Consider the following 13,189-nt stretch of genomic DNA (forward strand, 5'->3'; position numbering starts at 1 on the left):
CTTATTTAAAAACAGATAACGCCCCTGCATATATACCCTGTGATTTTGCACAATTTGCTGCTCACTGGAATATAATTTTAACCCATAGAATTACTCATACTCCTACCAAACAATCCTGGCATGAATGAGCACATCTTAACCTAATGACCTGTATATACATACATACATACATACATACATATACATACATACATATACATATATATACACATACATATACGTATACATACATACATATACGTATACATACATACATATACGTATACATACATACATATACGTATATATATATATACGTATATATATATATACGTATACATACATACATATACGTATATATATATATACGTATATATATATATACGTATATATATATATACGTATATATATATATACGTATATATATATACGTATTATACGTATATATATATACGTATATATATATATACGTATATATATATATACGTATTATACGTATATATACGTATATATGTATATATATATATATACGTATATATACGTATATATGTATATATATATATATACGTATATATACGTATATATGTATATATATATATATATACGTATATATGTATATATATATATATATATACGTATATATGTATATATATATATATATATACGTATATATACGTATATACGTATATATATATATATATACGTATATATACGTATATATATATATATATATACGTATATATATATACGTATATATATATATATATATATATATATACGTATATATATATACGTATATATATATATATATATATATATACGTATATATATACGTATATATATATATATATATATACGTATATACGTATATATATATACACACATATATATATATATATATATATATATATATATAATGCCTTTGTAGAGGAAGATGTGGATCAGACTATGCTTGGCCTGGTGAAGGGATCCTCATCCTACAGGCCTATTCCCATGGAGGTGACAGGGTCTCAGTATTATAAGGCACTCTCTGAGGATCAGTTTACTCAACATAGCCTGATTTTCTCTTTTCATTGATAAACTGAGATACCAGAGGATTCTTTTGGCCTCTTGAGCCTCTTTCTCCTCCCACTGGCACCAAAGATGAGAATGAGTGGATTCTTCTTTTCAAAAAGAGGACCTCTCATTTCAGTTTAATTCCCAATACTGAGGGACCATTTGGGGAATGCTCTCTGGCAAAGGCTGTATTTTAATCATCAAGTGCATAAGTATCTTTTTTTTCTAAAAATTTAAATTTACCCACATTTTCAGTTAATTTGTCAGTTGTGAACATTTTATCTCCTTAAATGTTGAGGTATCTTTTAGCACTCTGAGCTGCAAGCTCATTATCATGTGCTTTTTTCTCATAGTACATAATCTGCCCCTGATAAGAATGAATGGTCCTCTCCAATTCTTCAAGATCTTTGACTTGCTTTCTATACTTCTCCAGCTGTTCAGTTACATGGCTGATGTTTTCATCCACTTCGGAAAGTTTTCCTCTCACTCTACCTGGTAATTTTCCTCTACTATTAATTTTCTTTGGAGTTTCATTGCATTCTTTTATTTAGTTCAATCTTGACATTAAATTTCTGTTGAAGATTCTGATTCTTTTACAATTGTGTATTTTTGACTGCAAAGACGCTTGCTCTGTCCTAAGATTTTTAATATGTTCTATAAGGTCTTCCTTTACTTTATCTACTTCAGATAAGAAAGTAAACGTTTTATTTCTTTCTCCTTCTAAGGTTTTACATGGGGCATTTAACGCTGTTCCTTCAAAGCTCCTTTTGGCTGATTATCTAAGTGAGCACCAATTTCTGATTCACTCTTCATTTTCAATTCCAAGTTACCATCATCTTTTATTTCTTCTCCAAGCACAGAAGCCCAATCTTTCATCTGAACCAAGTGTTCAGACAGACTAATGTGTTTTTCTTTCTTTCTTAGAACTTGTTTGCATATACTGTAGAGTCTTCCAATGTTATTTTCTGCTTATTAAAGTCATTCCCTTTTTCTTTCCATACTTCAGCTTCTTGTAAAAGTTGTTTCTGACTATCCTGAAGTTGGGAATTTTCTTTGAAAACCCCTTTTATTGCTTCCTTAAATCCTTCAGCATTCATTTGAAATGTTCTCAAGGTTGTTTCAGCTTTGGCTAATAGTAACTTGTGGGGTTTTGATTCATCTTCTAGGAACTTAATCCTTCTTGATATATCTGCCATCAATTCGTCCTGTAGAGAATGTTTGGTTTTCTCTTCTTTTAGCTCTTTTTCTAGAAAGAGTATTTCATCCCCAAGTTTAGATTAAGACCTATCTAGCTTTTCATATATTGCCTACAAATTTTCTGCTTCTATTGACTTCTCCAAAATGGCATCTTTTAAAGATGACTCTAAGCCTTCATTCTCCTTTTAAACAAGGCTAACTTTTTCAAGTAGTTGACATTTTTCTTCAATTAGTCCAGCAAGTTTTAGAGCCAGCTTTTTTTCTTTTCTCACATAACACCTGCTTCTAACACACTGACAACATCTCCACATAAACAGAACAGCAAAAAATCCAACAGCTGCATGTATCACCAACTCCCAAGGATATCCATAAGAATGAGGGCCCAGTTTCATATCTGCAGACAATGATGCTAAAGCCATGTATACTTCTTCCTGGACCAACTGCAAATACAGCTGAGGGGCAACCCTTAGCCCCTCCATCACACAAAGGCTGCTTGCAGCGTGAAGGAGACATCAAAAAACTCTGAGATGCTATGGGCATCCAGAGAGTCCACAAGATGATTTCTATGAGTCCCAGCAGATTCCACGGATCAATCAGCTACTGCAGACACAGTCTTGCCATCCACACCCAAAGGCTGTGGACACTGGGGTCTTTGTTCAGGAACTCAAACCTGCACCAGGCAACAGAGTATACTATTGTGAAAAAGCTCCAGGGGTGCAGGGTGGTGGAGCTGTGGGCATAGACATGGGAAGCCACAGTCATAGGCTCTCAAGGGCCTAGCACATTCAACTGCCTGTAAGGGAAGTCTGGGCCCCTTCACTATGCTGTGCATCCTAAAGCAGTGCAGGTTCAAGTCTGTCCCAATTGAGCCAGAGAGGACTCCTCTCCATCCCATGCACCCCTTGGTTTAGTTTCATCCAGGCCACAGTGGAGATTATATGCTATTCCATGAGTCATAATGTCAACCACTTTAATGTAACTAAAATTCTAAAACTTTGTAAAATAATTTAAACAGCTAGTATATCATATATTTTTATTTGTACCACTTGCCCTTTTATTGTAATGGCTCATTCCTTTTCCTCCCTTCTTGTCCACTCTTTTTTCCTTCCTTCCATCCTTCTTTCTCCCTTCTCTCCCTTTCCTTTTCTTCCATTGTTGGGAGTTAAACCCCAAGGCCTTCTCCATGCTAGGCAAGCTCTCTACCATTGAGCTACATCTACATCATTTTGACACTATAGAAGCAATCTGATTTATTTCTATATAAAAACTCTCAAGTGAGACTATTTCAAAAGTAATTTTTTTTAGAAAAGTTGCTAACATGGGCACAAATCAGTTGTAACAAGTTGCTTTTTAAAACTACTGCATATGCAATATTTCTTAAAAAAAAAAAAAAAAAAAAAACGTGGGGTTGGGGATGTGGCTCAAGAGGTAGCACACTTCCTTGGCATGCGCATTTGCACTGGTTTCAATCCTCAGCACCACATACAAATAAAATAAAGATGTTTCAACTGAAACCTAAAAAATGTTAAAAAAAAAAACTCTCCTTTAAAAAAAAAACTTGGAATTTGAGTTGGCTTTCACGTCAATTTTTCTAGACTACCACTTATTTAAGTCTTCAAAATCATTTTTTTCAGATGTTCTTTTGACCCCTTATAGGATGAAAAACTCCTAAGTAACTGGGTAATTATAAATATATAGCAAAAAGAAGGATAAGATGTGACTCTTTGAAATGGCTTTAGTTCCTGTAGATGAATTATGTTGTTGTTAAGATAGAGTTCATTGCTTGATGTAAATAAGACATCTAATATATTTTTGTTCCTAGTTATGCTTGAGTTTTTGATCAGCCAAATCTAATGTTTGAAGGAAAGCATTCACTAGTAGTCTTTGGTTTCCTAAATGTCTCTAAAGTTCAAAGGCATTATGCCACCATGTATGATTAGACCAATTCTATTTCTAAAGCCAGTTTTATCAACAAAAACTAAAACTCTTGTCCAGTTCCAAAGGGTATAAAAGTTTAAAAACATTTTAACAAATGTAATTATGTGAGGTTACAAATATGTTAGTTTGTGGTGAATATTTCACAATATACATACATGTATCAGAATCAAATTATCAATTGGGGATGGTGTCACACACCTGTAATCCTAGTAGCCATTTAAGAGGCTAAGGCAGGAATATCACAAGTTCAAGGCCAGCCTCAGCAATATAGGGAGACCCTGTCTCAAAAAAAAAAAAAAAAAAAAAGATCACAGGCTCTTCCAGTTCCATTAAGCTGCAACACCATGTCTTGCTGTCCTATGTCACCTCATGACCCTGTAGGCCTCTCTGGATGCTAAATGTCTTTTCTCTATTATAATTTACCAAGGGTGGTATTCAATTATAGCAACAGAAATCGTAGTAAGTTTCAGAGAGATTACTGGTCAAGGCACACAACTAAAAAGCAACAACTCTCACACTCAAACCAATTGTCTCCAGTTCCATACAAAACAGAACCAGTTAGGCAACAAATAAAACACACAAAAACCAGGCTGAAGTTCCTCTTTATTTGCCAGAAGTATTTCTGTTTGGATGTAAAAGTCACTAAATGAGAGTAGCTTGCTTACATTTATAGCATCTGTATCAAGGTACCTACATTCAAGTGAACTTCCTGAGCCTTTTCCTCATCTGAACATGGGGGTCAATAACAATCTCATCATCATATTCACTATAAAAAAGTTATTCCCATCATTAAAAGGACAAACAGAACAGACATCAAATGATGTTTCATTCCTTTCTACTCTCCTTTTCCTGTTTGTGGAAAGGAAAAAAAAGTGAAGATTCTTGAAAATCATTTTACTTTGAAGGATTCTAGGATTTTCAAATGGTATAGAAACTATAATAGCATATCAAATACTAATAATATACCAAACCACACCCAGCCAAAAGTTAAGTCTTAGTCAATTACCTTTGACTTTCCACTCTGTGACATGAGCACCAGGTCTTACCACTTATTTAAATGTGAGAAAGTTGTGCACCATTAACATCATCAATCCCCAGATCACCAGAGATGATGATGACAGATGCAGTACCCCATGTGCTTCCTGAACATTTCCAGAGTTCAGGAACAGCTATTTGTACACTTTCCCAAAACTTGTAATAACATTTCTTACCCAAATTCTAGTACAAACTGTTTTTCTTTGTAAGATGCAACATTCTGTTGTAGGGAATCAGTAGCACCCTATAATTAGTAACTAGTTAACTTGGTATGGTTGTGCATGCCTGTTAATTCCAGTTGCTCAGGAGGCTGAGACAGTAGGATCATGAGTTCAAAGACAGCTTCAGCAAAAAGTGAGGTGCTTAGCAACTCAGTGCGACCCTGTTGCTAAATAAAATACAAACTAGGGCTGAGGATGTGGCTCAGTGTTCAAGTTCCCTTGAGTTAAATCCCTTGAGTACCCCCACCACCACCACCAAATGAAAAGATTAATGTTTCCTTTCTGACACGTTACCCTAGGAAATGGGAATCTTCATGACCACCAGCACTGAGGGTCCCCTTCATTATTTGTTTGCTTCTTTGTTTTTAAGAAAAAGAAAGTTTGCTAAGATGCAAGGGTCAGTGTAGGATACAACATGGTTAGTGAAATATCACTGATGACCTATTACAACATAGTGAAAATCTTTCTCTGTCCCCTGCCTTTCTTCCACACTCGCAGCAGTTAGCCCAGAGCTCACTCACTGATTTGACAGACATTCATGAAATCCTCTGATTTTCCCAGCCCTGGGTCTGGGATTGTGGGATTACAACAGATCTCAGAGATGGTATGAGGGGTTATAGGGCAGGATGGATGTTATTATGCAGGTAAGAAAATGGGTACAGATAATCAGGGACTGTTAAAACTAAAAGCAACTTCAAAAACAATTGAACTGCCTAAGCCAGAACATTTTAAGCTTTTTCCTAAAAATTGCAAACCATAGATTTTCAAACCTAAAATTTACAAAGAACACTGATGCATAAACACAATTCAAAAGCAACTCTTCAGGCAGAGAAGAGTAAAAGCAGGTAGTGGGATAAAGCTCAGAGCCTCCTCCAGGGCCCCAAACTAGGAAGTGCATCTCCTTACCAGAGGTCAAACCACACAGTTTGAAAATCAGTGACTTTGTCATCAAACTAGATGGTGGTGATGGCTAAGAACTCCTGGGGCTGTGCACAGGATGCATATCCTGAGGAGGGAGAGAGTATTGCTTTACAAGGGTGGATTTAATGATGTGTGGGCTAAATTGAAAGAAAGCAAGTATTTTAAAATGTACCATCACCTGAGTTTGCACATGTGGTCTTTGTCAAAAGCTGAGCATCAATGGGTCAGTTGCTCAGGGTTAGGTATGCAGGACCTTGCTCACCAGGCTCGTTAAGGATTTTCAAAGGCTGATGTGACTCCATTGGACTTAATCTTTGAGTAGCTGCAGAGACTCATGCCCCATGGATGACACTCAGCCACAGCCCTCAGATGCTGGTCATTGAGAAGAGAATCCTAGCCAATGAAGACAAACTCTAATGATACATTCTGCAAAGTCATGGGCTCTGGTGGCTCTGGGCAAAGCCAGTTCCCCCCCCCACCCCAAATATACACGTTAGTGGTTCAGCACTCCCAGGCCTACACTGAAACTTCCACCTGATGTCATCAGAAGACTGAAAATGAATTTGAACTGAACCAGTGCTGGATGGGCTACGGTCTTGCCCATTGCTGGGTCCTGGAACCCTCCACTTGTCTTCAGTACCATCACATCCTCAGCTGCCTGAAAACCTGAAGCAATTTCATCTGCGCATTGTGCCAAAAGGAAGTACTAGCCCTGGCCACTATGGCCACCTACTAGTCACAAGGTCCTGTGAGCGTGGACCAGAAGCCCATGTGCTCCTTTCCCAGCCTGTTGCTGTCCTCTGAACACCTCATGGAGAGGAAGCACTCTTGCTCTTGAAAGAGTGACCAGCCCTGTTATCGTTTGGATGTGTAGTATCCTCCTAAAAGCTCTTATGATAGGCAAGGTAGCAGTGTTTAGAGCTGAACTGATTACAATACAAGAACCATGACCCTAATCAATGGATTAATCCATTTGATGGATTTGAAGACTAATGTACTGGGTGGTAACCATAACTAGGTGTGGCATGGCTGGAGGAGGTAGGCCTCTGGGGACATGCTCTTGGGAATTATATTTTGTCCGCCAATCTCCTCCCTCTCTCTCTGATTCCCAGTTGCCAGGAGCTGAACAGATGTCCTCTGGTATACCCTGCTGTATAATCTTCTGCCTCACTCTTAGGCCCAGAGCATTTGAGTTGGGTCAACCATGGACTGAGACCTGTGAACTCATGAGTCTAAATAATGTTTTCTTCCTGTAAATTGTTATTGTGGGGCATTCTGGTCACTGTGATGTACAGCAGGTGAACACAGGTCCTTGAAACAGCCAACTCCTTCATCTGGACTCAGCTTGGATAGGCTGATGCCTGTCCCTCCCTGATAGGTGACACACTAAGACACACAGAGCTCTATCAGTGTTGTGGAACCAGCCCCATTTCTGTCTTCTAAGCCATCTGTAAAACATAGCCATCATTGTTCCCTAGGAAGGTTCCAGTTCTGGCTCACAGTTATGGATCCCCTATGGCGTACTTGCCTCCTTCCAATTGTTCTGCAGCCTTCACTTGTTAATAATCAAGATGGCCCAGGGAGGCACACGTTCTCACCAATGCTCCACACCCAAGGACATGGAGGCACAGGGAGGTTAATTAAATCACCCATGATTACACAGTTAGCAAGAGGGGCAGCCAAGATGGGAGTTCCAGGGATGCTTTTCTAAGCCATTTTGTGGATTGGCCTGCTGAGTAGACAGGACACAGTGTCCCCACTGCTGCCTGAAGAGGCTCACCCTGTGGCCTGGCCTCCATGTATACAAGGAAGCCTGTGGCCTAGTGGAGGGACCCGAGTGAGCACAGAAGCTCCTGACAAGCTTTGGTGAGGACGTTAAGTGATGGGAATCCACCATGTCCATGGAGCATCTGGGCACTGTCAACCCTGTGAAGAGCAGCTTGTCTAATGGAATTGATGTTATGGAGACTCCGGGTCCCAGCAATGCACTCTTGGTGTATCCTCAGCAGAAATGTCATGGGACACATGTTCAAGGTCTCCACTACAGTACCATGGCATGGGTACGAGTCCCTGGGCCTGCAGATGACCCAAGCAGCCTCTTGCAGCACAGATACACACCTAGGCATGCCCACCTGAAGGCACACTATGCACCATGACTGACAGGATGAAGCCTAATCCAGCAAAATCAGACATGGAAGAATGTACATGAAGTCTGAATCAGGTGAAACTCAGATGTGGCCTTAGTGAGCAGCATTGGGCAGCGTGGAAACAGAGGAACACAGGAAGCCACTGCCTGAATCACCAAGTGATGACTTTAGAGGCTGTGGTCAGGAAAGGGGACAGAAGCATTCCAGGAGCCCCTGCATCCTAATGTGGCACCTGAGTGTTCATTTCAACTGCCTGTCAATGATCATAAAGGCATGTGCTCTTTCTGCATGTGTGTCCTATTACACAATTTTAATACAGAAAAGTAAGGGTTCCACCAACATGAGTAGCAGTTCCCTAGCTCACCTAGTGGGATCCCTAATTTTCCTCCAACTATCCATAAGATCCCCCTCTATGCCCAAGTGACTTTGGGCCACTTTGTCCACAACTACAAATTTGCCTCTTAAGATCTGCTTTTCCATCAGATACCAGCACTCCACCTGACTCCAGCTTTATCTTCAAAGTCTGCATGTGTGAAGCTGGCTTTGAACTTCTGCCTCAGGCTCCATGTGACAGGACACCAAGCTGAAGCACACTATTTAAACATACAAGACTCCTGTCATCTTTGTCTTGGTTCCAGAATCAACAGCAAGTCTAGTGAAGCGAGCCCTCTGTTGATTATTCATCTAATTATCAGTGATAGGAAGGGAAGAGAGCAAGATCAACAAGTAGATCTGGCTCCGATGCCAAATTCATCCCTGATTCTAGAAAAGGGGGCAACGCTGTGACTCACTTTCCCCACATCTGTTCCTGCTTTAACGTCACAAGAGGTGGATATTTTAAAAGAGAGAGGGGTTAGCAGACCAGGGGTCATCCCAGGCCTCCTCCTCACCCTCGAACTCTGACTCACCATGAGGCTGGTGCTTCCTGATCCACAGTAATAGCCCTGCACCCCACACCTCCATGCCCTCCTCCTCCTGCTTGCAGTCTCTATTCCACCTGCAGGCCACCCTGCTGATGCACAGGTTTTTAGAGAGTAGGGCGACAGCTGCATTTGGAACAATAAAAAATGCAAAGAAAAAAAGTATAAAACAAAGGCACCGAAGAGGAGAAAGAAAATCTCCTGTGAGGAGTGGAGGTGGCTGTATAGTTACAAGGGATGTGGTTTATTTTCCTGGCAAGGCTTGGAAGTACAGAAACCCAGCCAGGCCCTGATCTCACCAATGCCTAACAGCAATATCTGAAAACACGGAGAACAATTAGTCCCTCTTTACCAAGGATCCCTGAAATCTTGCTGGATTCCTCTCTTGTGACATAACCCACAGCTTTGTGCCAGGGTTCTGCCTGCTTCCTCACAGGCTGTAGCCTCTGTCCCAAGACCCAGAACTTGACATTCACTGTCAACATACCCCCTAGAAGATTCTAACAAAGTTTTCTTTTCCTTTACCCACCCCGAGTACAGCCCCTCCTCCAGCTTCCCATACCTCTTCAGACTCCATGGCCAGGGGTGTTGCCACCTCAGAAAGTCCATTTGTCTCTGGCGATGGGGATGCTTTGGGCTACAAGGAACCACATTCCCAACTAAGTAAGTTCTGAAAATATCGAGAAATTTAGAACAAAACCTGGAAGGATGACACCAGGCATTACCTACCCCAGGTTTGCCCAGAACAAGGGGAAATGGCCATTTAGGGAGAGCAACCTCTTTACCAACATGGACTGTGACTCTCCAGTAATCTTCCCACCCCTGAGACAAAAGTACAAAAGTGATTGAAGATGCTCAATCACCAAGCTGACTCACTTCTTGACCCTGTCCTGACTCACATCTTGGAGTCATTGAATAGAAGACCGAATCTTCTAAGGGTCACTGTTCCATGTTTCTTTCTGAAATGCTTCTGTGTGGCTGTGGAGCCACCAGAAATCTAGGTAAACTGACTCTGACCACAGGTGACAGCCTGGTGAGCTTCAATTGGTGGACATTAGCATCATGATCTTGTTTCTAATGTTATTTGGCTCAGGTCCCAATATCTACTTTAAAATTCAGAACTTTTTTCAGCATCACAGATTACTCTGAACAGGTCTCTACATCCAGCTGCCATTTTGCAAGAGATATGGAAGAAAGAGAAAGGAAGGTGTGTACAATATTCTAAATATGAATTAGCAAAATCCACATGTGAGGACCTCCATGGGTCCCAGGGCCTGCCACTATAACAAAGAGACCAAGGAAAAGACACACAGGGCGGGGAACCTGCAAACCAAGAACTGCACAAAGACATACCAAGTGGTGCATGGGGTGTCTGTCTTAGCCCTTGAGCATGTGTGCCCTGGGGCTGGTTACTTCTGGAGGGAGGAGGGACTAGGGCTAGGATGCAGCCATGTGGAATGCTGACAAGGTGCTGTTCTTGACTTGGTTCTAGGGTGTTCCACATAATTTTTCACTGTTACACCTTTTTCTCTGTGGTCCCCTCCCCTGCTTTGTACTTGCATTGCCTTCCATTACTGTGTCAAATATCTGAGGTAATCAGCTTAGAAAGACAAAGGTATATTCTGGCTGACTATTGCAGGCTTCACTCCATGGTTGGTTGCCCTGTTGTTCTTGGACCTGGGGTGAAACCACATATCACCCTGGCAGTTCATGGTTGCAAGTGACTCACTTAATGGTGGCTGGGAAGCAGAGAGTGGGAAATTAAGAGACCATGGTTCCTCAGTCCCCTGAAAGGAGGCCCTTAAAAGGAAGCTCCCCACTAGCCTCCCTCTTAAAGATCCCACCTCCTCCCAATAGCACCTGTGGCTGTGATCAAAGCTTTCTCACCTGGGCCTGTGGGGATCATTCCAGATTCAAACTTTAGTAGTGGCAGTGCTTCATTTAAAAAGGAAAGGATTGGAAGTATACCCTCCACTGCTCTTTTCCTACAGATAGGAATCTAGAGATGGAGAAGCCAGGAGCCCACTGGGGTCATCCCAGCCACCAGGAGAGGCCAGAACAATGGAGGCATGGAGTGGAGGCCAGGTTCTGGATGCACTGCAAGTAAGAATCAGCACAGCTGCTGACTACTGAATGGAGCTTAAGGAAAGAGAAGATGGCACCAGGGTGGAGCTCAGGGGCACAGCACTTGCCTGGCATGTGTGAGGCCCTGGATTCCATCCCTTGCAGAACAAGAGAACTTTTTTAAAGAAATAAATAGGAGACACAAGGTCAGGCCTGTGTTTCTCCTTCCTTTGTTGCACAACCAGACAATACAAAACTCTTTCAGCTTAGGATGTTATTGGTCACCGCTGGGGAAAAACAGCAAAATGCAGGGAGATGTCAGAGAAATCTGCTTTGTAGCAATAACAGTCCCAGTTCCCCTGGCCTGCATTCTTGTCCCTGACAGGGGACTGTAACTTTGTTTCTGTTATACCATTAGCTGCAGGCAGCATCTACCTGGTCCAGGGAAACTGTCAGTCTAGACACCAGGAAGAGTCATGGTTCCCCTGTGTCACCAGATCACCCACTGGGAAGGTGCTCTTGGAAGGAAGGCTGTCTGCAGCTTCAGTTGTTACAGGGTGGGGACTCGGGAGTCTGTAGCCACCTGCCCTGGGAGTGAGGGAACTGATCCCAGTGACAAATGCAGATGCCTCCTCCCCCAACTCACATGGTTAGTTGATTGGTGAGACCAGAAATCTGTTGCTTTGGGAAAAGAGGGAAAGCAAAATTGTTTCTGCTTCAAGAAACTGCTAATTCCCAGTTATCTTATTTGTTAAGAAAAGGGGATTTCATTTTCCATGTACTTCTGCATTTAAATCTACATTCAGAGCCAAAGAACAGAGTAGCTCAGATGGGGATCTACACCTTGCCTTGACCTTTATCCCAAAAGACTTGCCCCTGAGGTAGAAAAATCTCCTGTCTTCAGCGGCAGTTGTCTTGGTTTTCCCAGCTCCAAGTAACATACTGTATGCACTCAATTAAAGTTAATTTTGCATGAGTCAATGAAGACTAATCCATTTCTGAAGCATCCTTAGCATCAATATGTAGCCTGTGCTTCATGACGCTTTCCTTACACAATCTCTCTTACTTGCAGGTCACCTGGCAGAATTCCTTATCTTTATTCACCAGATCCACATTTTAGAGTTGTAGTTAGTTTTGCATTCACTCACACAACCATTTATCCTGTAACCACTATTTATTTGCCAACCACTGTTTCACAGTAGCTTATGATACATCAGTAACCAAGAAAAATAGTCACCTGCCTTGTGGGTGCCATTCTGATGAAGAGCAGCAGACAACAAATAATAAATACAATAAATAATCCAGTAATTCAGAAAAAGTAGATCTATGGGGGTGCAGAGTATCACAAGGGATCTGATGCAGGAGAAGGGACTTACTGTATCATCTTAACATCTTATCATAGGAACACAATTTCCAGAACCTGTCTTATATGTCTACTGAAGAGCAACCTTGACTTTTTAATTTTCATTTAACAGTGTGCCAAAATATATTAAATGAGAATACCAAAACCCTAGAGAAAATACAGAAGTATTACTGAGCCTATGGAATAAAAATGAGAATGAGAATGCCTAGGATTCTCAGAAGTTGTTTATTCATAAATAACTTTTTAATCATGTTTTGTTTACAAAACTTCAGAGAATATGGAAAATATTTTAAATTTGTCGCTAACTGATATATAAAATGTAAAAATTCTATGTATTTAGAGAGTACC

Source organism: Ictidomys tridecemlineatus, unplaced genomic scaffold (genome assembly GCF_052094955.1).
Source record: "Ictidomys tridecemlineatus isolate mIctTri1 unplaced genomic scaffold, mIctTri1.hap1 Scaffold_164, whole genome shotgun sequence".
In the NCBI taxonomy this organism is placed as follows: Eukaryota; Metazoa; Chordata; class Mammalia; order Rodentia; family Sciuridae; genus Ictidomys; species Ictidomys tridecemlineatus.